At 38.0% G+C, this 12,066-nt stretch overlaps 1 protein-coding gene across 2 annotated transcripts in view; it reads right to left on the reverse strand.

Moving 5' to 3' along the window:
• ATXN7L1 (ataxin 7 like 1) overlaps positions 1 to 12,066 on the reverse strand; it is a 955,929-nt gene that overhangs the window by 507,618 nt on the left and 436,245 nt on the right. The window contains exon 1 of one of the 2 annotated variants that reach the window (XM_044088534.1): positions 1,527 to 1,909. The exons of the other annotated variant lie outside the window; for it this stretch is intronic. The gene's annotated coding sequence lies outside the window, so the exon portion shown is untranslated. Of the gene's footprint in view, positions 1 to 1,526; positions 1,910 to 12,066 lie in introns of those variants that run through there. 2 annotated transcript variants of the gene reach the window in all.

Below are 12,066 nucleotides of genomic sequence, written 5' to 3' on the forward strand. Positions count from 1 at the left end.
GCTCTAGCTGAGAATCGAACCGGACAGCGTCTTACTGTGAGGCGACAATGCTACCGCTGCACCAAAGTGTTACTCTCACAGGAAAGAGCAATATTGCTAAAACATCTATTCGTGGTAGCATTTATGCCAATTTGCACACAGAATGTTCAGTAATGTAAACAAAGTTTCTATCCCTTGGCTCTCTGGGCTGATGTACATCTCCAGATTATGCACTGTTGATCAGTACTGGATATAAGCAAGCAAACACCATTTTTGCATGCAAGAATGGCAGGGAAAAATGGACACAGTCTCATTTTTATTTACCCATTTGCTAACTGGGTATGTGAACCAGTTCAATAGACTTTTCAGCCATGACCTCAGCCTATAACAAAGACAACTGCAACATATGTTTTTGAGAAATTGTAAGAAACCAGAGAGAAATTACATCTGGGTACAAGTGAGAACACACATTCCACACAGGTAGTAATTAGCTGTGAGATCTACATAGCATGCAGAATGAAATGATATAAGCAACAGAAAATTAAAACTTCCTTTGTCAGGCTTGGAAATGTACAACTATTAAGTTATCTGCATTTGTTACACTGAAGGCATATCCTCTGGATCACTGACATTTACAGCACAACTCAAAGTTAAATATTTTTAAATACGTAGCTCATTCAAGTATCATTGAATGTACGTAGTCAGCTAAGAAAAATGCCACTGTCTCTAAATCAATAGTAATATTTGTTCTCATTAGACATGTATGCTTGGCTATGATCTTTAAAGGGAAGATATGATAGCTACCAGACTCTTTAATGTTTTTAAACTCTCAAATGGGATTTATTAGCAGACAAATACCAGAAAATAAATGTAGCCCAAATCAGACTTTAAGGATAGCAAATGGGAGCTGCTGCATTCATGTACTTTAACACACAGTACACTTATAAAGATAGCTGGGAAAATAAATAAGTTCATACAAACTTGCAGAATCACACAGTTATAAAATGTATCAGTTCACTTTGACTTCAGGATGCAATGCCAGCGTAAACAAAAGGAGCCATAGCAAACCAACAATGACATTGCAAACTGAGAAAAGATGCAGGGCAAACCACATGCAAGTGACTCCATTTCGCATGTTTAAAAAAGTATAAAATCCAGTGCTCATAGGTTACATGCAAACATGTAATGTTCTTGGTCAGAAGCTGCATTATTCTTTTTTATTACAGTACCAGAATGAAAACTGCCAAATGCCTAAACTGTTTAAAAGATGTTTCTAATAAATGTGACGCAATTCTGGACAACTGAAAGGAAACAATGCAATGAGAAGCACAATGTTTCCTCCCCTTTCATTAATATAGCTGACTTTTTTATTCTACGCCACAGCAAGCACTGAATCTCGCTGTTCCTCCAACTCTCTTTCAAGAAGTAAATGCATAAGCTGTGCATAGAATGAAAAGTGACGGGGAAGAAGTAAAACACCAGGGACCAGAATAATACTGCAAGACATCCGGCTGCAGCAGTAACAAACGCAAACTAGGCCCACTTACGAAGAAAAGCTGACTGGCAACTTAATCTGACTGTGCGATGATGTCAACATTCTATACTTTCAGAACTTGAAGCACTTCATACAGCCAAGGATACAGCCACAGGAATTCTGCAGCAAGAAAAAAGCCTACGATGATCCTGCTCTGCAAGGAACCAGCAGCTGTGCAGGGACCAGAAACTGCGTACAAACAAGCTCACACTTCAGGAAATACTAGACGGCTGTTTTCACCCAACAACTGATTTGACAGGCACTCGTAAAGCACCACGTTTCAGGTCCTACCAGTTGGATACTAGAAGTTCAAAGAAGTTTGAACCTAAGCCAAGAACAAGCACGGCTAACTGGTATTTTCTTCACCCTCTTCTCTGTTTACAAGCACTTTGCTACGCTGGCTTGTAATAATAATAAAAAAAAAGCTGGGAAAGAAACCAAAGAGGAGGCTCTAAAACACATCAGAGCAGAATATTAAAATGAACAGCATGAGTTAACATCTACGGTTTACAGCTCTGACTGAACGTTCACTGATAGCTTTATACATTTTCGTAGTATAATTAGCCCAGCCTGCGTGAAATCAGTAGCTGGTGCTCAAAACTGCTCTCTGTTAGGGAAACAACGGTATTCATGTTCAAGAAGAGGAGACAGGGCATGAAAAAGCTTTTCAGAAATACTTTATCTCCTCATACGAGTGCTATATACCAGTAGTAAAACTGCAGGCACTTCATAATAATTAAAGCACATACTGAAGCTAATCAGCTTAAAGGAAACATTAATGTCTCTTTTCTAAAAGTCACCAGATATGATGCTGTAATTTACCATGCGCATTTTATAGTGATACAGTTTTGAAGGAACTATCCATATTTAATATTACACTATTCAGCTTTTCATCTCTCACATGGAACAATTGACACTAAAATTAATTGCAATATACACTGTTTACCGCTTTATGTGGATACAGATTTTTTTGTTTTTTTTTAAACCACAGTCTTCAGATCAGTCATGCTTTGTACTGTTAGTTTCAGTCAAACCACCTCAAACCAACAAAGCGAAGGCCACCATAGATTGCCTTCCTGCATACCTAAAAGGAGATTTTCACTCACTGGCTATATTAGCGATCTGCATTCGGCACCTTTCTAGCATTATAAGACTCCTCGAAAAATCAAGCATGTTTGTCAGCACAGACACTGAGGAGGGTGGATAAGTAGCACACGTTCATCTTTATTTGCTCCATCTGGACTTAAAGCAACACATCATAAATATTTCAGTTACTTACAGTAACGAAGAACTGCTGTAAACCTATGATCAAGGATAAGTATATTCAGACTCAGAACCATGTCAGCACTGGCTTAGTAATTATTAGTTAAAACAATAGCTGTAGTGTTGTATATATCTTGCCTTAGGAACTAATATACAGATGATTGGATGGGAGATAGGAAATTCACCCCAGGGATCATGTCAGTCACCCTGCTAGACAGAGGTCCAGAGAAGTAAATATTGAGGGAAGAAATATCCAGGGAATTGTTATGGCTAGGCTTGCATAGGCCCTAGGGCCGATAGCCTAGTACCAACCTATGATTCTTATGTCTGTTGATTTACAAGATGGACCTCAATAATGGCCTATGGTTACACTCACCTCAGATAAACAGAATCTTGCACTTGGAGTTTCTTTGCTTGGGAATCTTGATACAACTCTATAATTTTATATTTATTTATATATATATACACACGCACAAATATTGTACATACACATCATGTATGTGAGATCATGCTTGTTAGCTCCCCTTCTAACGATCTACTTATCTTCCACCAAATCAAAAAACAGCATTGAAGATTTGACAGAAGCATGGGATATAGCGGTATACACTTGCCTAATTAACAGGGAACTCCAAAATCCAAGGCTGGCAGAAGGCTATTTCCTGGCCTATTAAGTAGAGTCTAGAATGTCAGAAATAAAAGATGTGCTCAACCTGTTACCAAATCATATTTGGCGAACCCCTCAGTGGGTCACATGGTTGGGCAGAATCCCTACTGTGAGTCGCAAGACAGGCAGGAGATAGAGGTCTTGCTCAGAAGCCTCCTGAAGAACGATCTGATTAAGGGAATACTAACATCAACAGTTACTGTCAAGACAACTGCACTTGAAGAAAAAAGCCTATGTTTGTAGTAGACATTTTAAAGCAAACAGTGAAGGCAACCGCTCCTGGATTGGAGCAGACTTTGATAAGCAAGAGACACTGTATGGAGCTACAAAATGCTGGAGGAGAATTCTGTTGACAATCCATTAAGGAAAAGTATAACTGGACTGTATAACTCTTCAATCCCTGAAGCAAGGGAAGAAAAAAAAATCCATATGACTAATCTCACTCAACCACTTGTGGTACACACCCAAGGAGTCAGGGGCCTTCTCTCGTGCTCTTTCCCTCTCTTGATTTCTGCTGCTATAAAGAAATTAGTGACTGAAAAGAATGGTTCAGAGACAAAATGTAATCCATCTTGTAATAAGAAGTGTGACTCAGGTGAAAGAACTGAACAACAGAAAGTATAAGAGGAGGTCAGATACATGTAGGCCAAAAGCTCAGGGTCCTTCTCACAGAGCTACTAGGAAGAGTGTAGCCCAAAGATGAGCTCCAACATTGATAAACCCAAAGCCTGAACAGCAGACTGAAAACAACTGTCTAATATGAAGTTAAAGTCCAGTGAAGAGAAGGAATTCCCAAAAGGGATAGATCAGCAGGATTTCTAAAGAAAATGCTCAACCAGAAAAGGTTCTCAATCCCAACTTCCACTAGAATAAATGGGCTAAAGACTGCCCACAAATCCCTGTGGAAAACTGAGGCTCAAGTTAACAGACATCAGAGACATGAAAAACAAGTGTAACTGAGATGGCACTGGGTACCACTCCATTAATACCACAAACTCTTTCCAACTAGAGTTCTGGCAGGAGGACTTCCCAGCAGTTTTGCAACCCCAAGCTACAAAGCTGGCAACATAAGTAGAAACAAGTCAGGGGCAGGTCCTATGTGGAGTTAGACTCAGGTGATGTTCACCTGTTCTGCTATTTGACTGGGAATACACATCCATGTCCTTCTGAATCAGTGTTCATATAGACTTGCTCTGCGAATTATGTCCATCTAACCAAGGATAATAGAGGCAACTCAGGATTAACATGGCCAGGCTTGTAAAAAAAACTAGGGTTGCTAGACTAGTAATTTCCTATGAACCTATAAAAATTTGCTGAAAGTGTTAGTTATGTACTTATCGGAACATTAAATTTATCTGGTCTCTGTCAGGACACTGTAAACTAGTAGACTCTATTTTTGGTGTCTTTTCCTTGGCAATGACTGCTCCTTGCAAACTTGAGATCCTCCCCAGCTCCTGACAGAAGGACTCCAAATAGAGTACTGATGATTAGCCAGCATATACACCCTAAAGGAAGGTAAAGCTAGAACAATGTGTAATTAAGAAACTATACCTTAAGAAGTTACGATTTGGATAGGGATTAGGTGGGCAGGCTACTCTAGTGTCCTGATGGAGACCACATAAATGTAATGTTCTGGTAAGTACATAACTTACATATTTAATTTTGTTCTGTTAGGACACTGTAGGTTGTTGGACAGAATCCCCAATGGACTTTGGGTGGTCTACAACAAGTCTTTAAGAATGGGGGCTCCAAAGGAAGCCTGAGCTACAGACAGATGATTGAAACTATACTATAATGCGTAACAAATATATATATAAGGTTGACCATGTAGCAGCAGCTGTAATTTCTTTGCATGGCAAATTTCAAAGAAAAGTGGTAGATGTAACCTGAGCTTTGACATAATGTGGTTCTGGCCTAGGGGTCATGGGTCTGCCACTGAAAGAACAATAGTAACTAAGACAATCAGGCATCCATTTGGATACATTAAACTTAGGTACTTTTGGCATTAGAAGAGGAAACATACAAATGGTCATCTTTCCCAAAGCCTTTTGTGCAGTGAAGGTAAAATCTAATTTACCTGTGTACATCTAAACAATGAAACTGGTATTCACTTTTATTACGATATTTTCACGAAGAACAGCAATAAATGGATGGATTGATTCAAATTCAACTAAAGAGAACTATTCCTTCTTTTAAGCCCAAAATGGCTAAGTGTGACTCTCAGACTTGATGAAAAATCAGGTAAGGAAATTTGGAAGATACAGCATGAAGCTCTAAGACTCTTTTTTTCAGTAGTATCTATCAGAAGAATAGTTTTCCATAACAAAAAACTATCTGCGTAATTGACTGGCCTGAATGGTGACTTAGTCAATATCTCTAGTACAAAACTGAGATACCAAGAGGGAGCAGGACGAACCAAGGGTGGTCTGGAGTAGAAAACTCCTTTTATAAATGCATTGCATAACTTATGTGAAGCTAGAAAAGACACCGAAGAAAATCACTGGTAAAAGGAGGATACTGCTGCCAGGTGAACCTTTATCAAAGAGTAACCAGCACTTTATTGAAAATGCTTGATAAAGAGGTAAGCACCTGAGATATAAAAGCTGACGAGGGGTCTGTATTTCACTGAGCAGTCTTAACAGAGATAGTTTTCCATTCCCTTTATACATTTTCCTTGCAGAAGGTCTCGGAAAGGCAGTTATCAAACTCATTACCACAAGGGGGTTCAACTAGTCTCTGGCCATTGATAAAAGTGGAGAAACCATGCAGTCAAATGTAGGGATCAAATGTCTGGGTGAAGCCACCTGAATGAAGGAGAAAGCAATCAAGTGTGCTACAGAAGTAGTCTTCTCTTGAGAAGAGGCTACAGTAGGGGGGACCATATTTGCCATGCCCAGACTGGCTATGAGAATGCCCTTTGCTCTGCACATCTTGACTTTCTGAAAGAATTTGGTTATGAGCAGAAATGGGGGCTAAATATATGGGAGAAAGCAATCCTTGGGGGCCATCTTTCCTAGAGAATGATGGTTTAGATCCTGTCACATTTGGTGCTGAATGGTGAAGACAGACTTCAACAGGGTCTTTGTCATGTAAGGAACATCTTTGAGGCTGCTGCCTTGTTGAGAGACCATTCATATGGGAGCAACATCTGTCTGCTTAACCTGTCACCAATTATGTTGGATGTCCATGGTGTATGTGTTGCTATAAGAAAGTGAAATGATATTATGACCATTCTCAGATCAACACAACGTCTCTGAAAAAGGGGTAAGATCGTGTTCCACCTTGCTTGTTTATGTATCACACCACTGCCATGTTGTCATAGTGGATGGGTATTGTACCTTGGGGGAGTGAGTCCTGAAATGCCTGCAACACTAGGAGAACTGCAGTCATCTCCAGAATGCTGTGTATAATTTGGCCTCTTGTGGTGGCCTCATAGTCCTGTCCAGATAATGGCCCTGACACCTGAAGGGATGCATCCCTTGTTACTATGGCAGTAAGGATAGGTTGAACAAAGGGTGGTGACGTAGACAGATTTTGTAATTTGCCCATCATAGTAGATACCTGATACATATCCTTGAAAACTTGATTATATGTATCATGGACTGGGTTACTTGGTTCCATTGAATCCTGTGTCTCTGCTGTAATACCCTCATGTTAAGCCTGACATACGGTACTGTCAGAATAGAGGCAGCCATCAGACCCACCACTTTGAGCACTGAGGCTGGAGTGGGGGTTGTTTTTTTTTTTTTTTGAAAGATTCATGACTTCCTGAACTATAAAAGAAATCCTGTCTGGTGGTAATTGTGCCTTTTGGTTAACTGCATCCAGCTAGCAGCCAATACATGTCAGGGACCGTGATGGATCTAGCTGATATTTTTCCACATTAAACACAATCCACAAAGACAGACACAGATGGATCAAACACCATCTTCCTGAGAAGTTTCTCTCAGTTTAGTTTCTCTAAGTATTTTTTTAACACAATGATGGGAATGGCCCCCCTTTCTAAGTCCGTGTATGATTAGAGTTCATGAAATGAGTATAGTTTTCATGTTAGCCAGAAGTGCTCTTTTCAGCACCCACAATGTGCCTAGAATTCTGTCCTCCTTGAATTCATACAGGGTGACATGTATTGGCAGCATATCTAAGTACAATTGCAATTTTTTTATTAGACCCATTGTTCCTGCTACTATTGGAACTGTCTTGAGTATCTTTCTTTAACATTACTCTCTCTTCTGTCTGCAAATCCTGATATTTTATGACGTTGTCTCTTTCTATACAAAAGACACTGAATCACTTGGTGTACAAGTTTCAATGATTAGTGCTACTTCTGTCTTTTTTATGAATTGCTATATCTGGTTTTCTTGCATCTATTTTTGAATTGTTGCTAATGGATGAATCAATTGTGATATAAACATCATTACTCTCTACAATGCTTTGTGGTTTATGTTTCCAGTGCTTCTCAGCTACTTCTATATTTTAGTGTTCGCACAATCCTCAGTATTGTCACATTATTGTGCCTTTCAGTATATAGTCCTTCTGCCAGGGGTGTATCACACCCAGCATTTTCCAGTTTTTTTTTTTTTTATAATATAAAACTTGCATTTGTCCGTTTCTCCCAACATTTCAATTGATTTTGTAAACCAAGTCCACTATCCTGGGGTGCCATTATTAACCTTTCATTTTTTGGTTTAAATTTACCTCTCCTTAACCACTTCTATGTCAGATTTTGGATAACATGAGGTTTCTCCAAGAGATCTCTGTACTTGCCACTACATTTATAGATTTTACACATTTCTTTCCTTCAAATCTGATCCTTCTCCTTATATTTTTTTTTTGCACATTCAGTTGCTGTGATTTTTGTCAGCTTCTGGCTTGATTTCCACTCCTGCTTGACATAAAATGTTTCTGCTAAACTAAGCAAATATATCATCTTAGACTTCTCATATTTTAAAACTTTCACTATGTTTGGATCTGATGAGGTTGTCAGATATGTCTGCAGTCCCACGACTACAGACCTCTAAATATAATCAGTTTCGACATCCACACCTCATTCAGAATGAGTAATATATATTCTTGGTATACAATGATTTTTTTTATACATCATTTGATAGGCATGAAGCATTTTTCTTGTTTTCATGTCCAACAGATCACCCCAAAACTGCAATTTAAAATAAGAAAAAATTAATTTATAGCTTGGACTTTGTTCCTACATGTCAACACAGTTTTAGTCTTCTAAACTATCCCTTACTGAGCTACATTCACACTTCTTCATGTTTTACTGTTGTTCCTTCATCTCTTTCCAAATATTTAAAAACTCCCTCCTCCTCAAGTTCCTTTATATCACATTCCTGTCACAGGTTGCTATTTTCTTGGTGTTGCAGCTTTCCTGTTTTAAATGTGGCTTTTGCACATTTATCAAGTCCAAATATCATTCTTATATCATTTGATAAAGTTTTAACACTTTGTACTTGTGCTTTCAACTCCTCATCTGATGAAACAACCAACAACTCAAACTGATAGTTTGGGATCAAAGGGGTGGGAGGATGACATAATGGTTAAGGTGTTTACCTTAAAGACACAAAGTGCAAGGTTTGATTCTCCCATGGAGTAACTGGCTAGGCTTCAAATGGCCCAAAAGAGCAGTTAGCCTAGTACTAATCTATGAACCTATGATAGTGGCAAATAAATAAACTGATAAAAATAAAATGCACTTGCAGTAAACAAATGAAAATTAGTATATAAATCCTTTACTCTCTGCTTTTGTCTAAATTAAGTCATTTTGTCTACTGCACGTGCTTTTTTGTGGTTTTTATTTTTATCTTCATCTGATGAACTATACAACTTTGTCAGCCACAAAAAAGTAGATGAGAAATCTTTAAACAAGGTTTTCTTGGAGCCAAATTGTAACTATTGCTTAATCTGGTAGGTAAATAGCTGAATGGGTTAAGGGCAAGAGAAAGAATCACCCTGGAAGATCAGATTTTGAATTTTTATCCCTGGGCTAATAATTTGTCCATTATCAAGATTCAACTGCAAAGTGGTTTTCCACCCTTTCATTGTCACTATAATGTGACTGACCAATGTAGTAAGTATTTTATAAATCTGTAAGCATTCCTTTATCTATGAATGCAGGATGCTGTCAATTTATATTTTGTAATCTATCATTGTCATATTTAAATTATTCCTCTTTTTAAAATTCTCTGTTAAGATTTTAACAGCAAATGATACATTATTCTATATGACTTTCTTTTGTTACCTTTTTGTTCTGTTAGCATAACTGAGCTTTTTTTTTCTAAATGACAATAAACTTTCCAGTATATAGATTGTATACTGTTGGAAGGCAAATTACTGGTCTATTCTTCTTGGAATGGCTTGTAGCTCACTCTTAAGGAGGAGTACTGTTTTTCCTGTTGTTAAACACATTGCTGTCTGTTTGGGATGTTCATATAAGTAATTCTTACTCGGGGCTAAATCTTTGTGTAAAGATATTAATGCTTTTAGCTAGAAGTTAGGTACTGTGTCTGGATCTGGGGGGGGGGGGGGTTCCATTTAGGAGCTTTTCTTAACTTTGTTTCAGTTTCTTCCATTGTTACTTCATCCCATGTCATACCCTCTACAAAAAGCTCCTTATGGTTTCTTTTAATTCTTCTGTTCGTTTGGCATCTTTCTTATATTCATCAGAATCTTACTTCTCCAAAATGTTCCTATTTCTTCTTTTTTGATGGATTTCTATTCCTTTTAATTTGTTTCCCTATTCTCCATAGAATCTTTTTGGGACATCAATGAATTGTTTATTTTGTGCTTTTTTTATATTTATTTTTAGTTTACTACTGGCATTAGTATACGATAAATCTTGGTTAATTTTGATACCATCTGTTGCTTTTACCTCATTTTTCTAAGTATTTCTGATTAGCTGTTGTTGTGTCTTTCGGCTTTTCCCGGTTAGGGGTTGCCACAGTGGAACTCCGGTCCGCTAATGATTGGCAGTAGATTTTTACGTGCAGACTTGTCGGGCGTAATGCACAACCTTCAACGAAGGAACGTCCATTCACGCATGCTGCCACACAGAAGACTCTCTAACTGAGAATCGAATAGGCAACGTCTGTGAGGTGACAACGCTACCGCAGCACCACCACCGCAGTACATTTCTGATTAGCTGTCCCTTTTCTATATTCATCTAACAGTGATACTTCTTGCCTTAATTACTTTACAGTTTCCTCTATCCGATACTTCCACGGTAGCATTTTACTTGTTTCTTTTCTTTCCTTTATTTTTGTGATAGCACTTTATCCAGTATTAGTTTGGCTGTACAGTAATATATTCTATTTCTTTCTGTTCACATGCATTTCTCTTATTAATTCTGCTTACTGTGTTCATCTGTCTTACCAATCTTCTTATATTTTGGGTTTACTTTATCTAATTATTTATTTTATCTATCTTAATATGCTTATCCATCTTGTAAGGCCTTGTTAAGTTTAATTCTTTTGGCTGCCAAAAAACAATTACTGAAAGATGGAAATCAAAGTATAAACCAACTGTATTGAAAGTACTGAATATTATAAAAAGATAAAAAAAAAAAAAACTGGAAGAGGAATCTTTAGAAAAGGGAAGGAGCAAATTACACAGAAATAAATGGAAACTATTGGAACAATACATGCAGAATAATGTTCAGGAGGAGGAGTGAGGTTTAACCAGGGTTGCCAAACGTCCCTATTTGAACAGGACTGTCCCAGGATCAGCAGCCTGATACCAAGTCCCACACTGCTGGTTAAAATCCTGGTGAAACAGCCTCTGGTTTGCTTTTCTGATTGGCCCATATGCCGGTATACGAGCCAATCAAAAAAACGCAAAACAGAGCTTTTGCTTAATATGGAACTGCCTGATGTTCCGCATTAAGCAGAAGTAGCTCCACTTTGTGATTTTTTGATTGAAAAATTACAAAACAGAGCTACTTCTATTTAATGTGGAACTGCCTAATGTTCCACATTGAACAGAAGTAGCTCCATTTTTGCGATTTTTTTGATTGGCTTGCATACCGGCATATGGGCCAATCAAAAATCGCCAAACATGGAGCTACTTGTGTTTAATACGGAACGAAAGGTGTTCCGCATTAAAAAACTTTTTTTTTTTTTGGTCTTCACTTAGCATGAAGGACCTTTTTTTTTTTGGTCCCTACCTGCCAGATAAGAAATCTGGCATCCCTGGGTTTAACAGAAGGCAGGAATTGAACAAATTATTTAATGCTGGACTGGTGATAGTCATAAAGAAAGAAAAGATATGTGATGTATAATGTATGTAAAAGGAAAAAATGTTAATATGATTTGTTTTCTTTTCTGATAATGTATATGTTTGCCTATGTTCTGATAATGTATGTTTTCCTCCTTCATATATGGGAACACTTTGGCCCATCATCCCACAACATCACCTGAATCAGAGTTGCCATTGTTTCCTGCCCCTTCCCTTGCTGTACAATTTAAACTAGACTTTCATACTGGTTTCCTACAGAAGGTTCCAGAGCTACATCATGTTAGAAATCTTCTTCAGATGCCTCCTGCTCCCCCACCTGATGTTTCTTAATCTGGGGATTCACAATTCCATCATGTGACATTGCCTGTGTTGGTTTCTC

This window comes from Protopterus annectens, chromosome 11.part0 (genome assembly GCF_019279795.1).
Source record: "Protopterus annectens isolate FY-2018-M chromosome 11.part0, PAN1.0, whole genome shotgun sequence".
In the NCBI taxonomy this organism is placed as follows: domain Eukaryota; kingdom Metazoa; phylum Chordata; order Ceratodontiformes; family Protopteridae; genus Protopterus; species Protopterus annectens.